This window comes from Penaeus chinensis, chromosome 35 (assembly GCF_019202785.1).
Source record: "Penaeus chinensis breed Huanghai No. 1 chromosome 35, ASM1920278v2, whole genome shotgun sequence".
In the NCBI taxonomy this organism is placed as follows: Eukaryota; Metazoa; Arthropoda; class Malacostraca; order Decapoda; family Penaeidae; genus Penaeus; species Penaeus chinensis.
In genome coordinates, this window is record NC_061853.1 from 37,158,515 (window position 1) to 37,159,166 (window position 652).

The following is a 652-nucleotide window of genomic DNA, read 5'->3' on the forward strand; positions in this document are numbered from 1 at the left end:
GTGATCATTGTGAGACAAAGTAATAAAAATAAATAAATAAATGAATAAATAACTGTTTTCTGGATCTTGGAAAGAAATAAACAAATCTAAAGGGTAATTGAAAAGTTTAATAACGATAGATATATTACGTGATTGGCTGCATGAGCGCAACGTGTTCTTTCGTGAAAAAAAAAAAAAAAAAAAAATGTAGAACAGCAAGATCTAAGGAAGAACCGACTTTACAGCTTGAGGTAGGCAGCTATCCAATAATTAAAGATATACTTGGTCGCTAGTCTGTAAATGAGAAATCGAATGTTGGAGAAATTAAGCAAAATTGGATGCAACCTCGATGGGATTTACATTATTTTCGGTTCACTGAATAATCAACCATCTACTTCAGCTCCTAGTTAATTCAGACTCAGGTACACATAAGGTCAACTCAGTCCGTGTTGGGGCAAGCGAGCGGCCATCTCCATCAGCATGCGGTGGATTAGACAAGCGCTCAACCCAAGCCGCGTCAAGTCAAGCCAACAGTTAACTCAACTTCCGTTAACCCAACTTATGTCGAGTCAACTCTGGAAACCGTTGCCCATTACAGGTCGTGAAGACCAGATTAATCCATTCTGTACCTGATTTAGGGAACAAAATCTAATCATTTTCAGACTTTATGTAA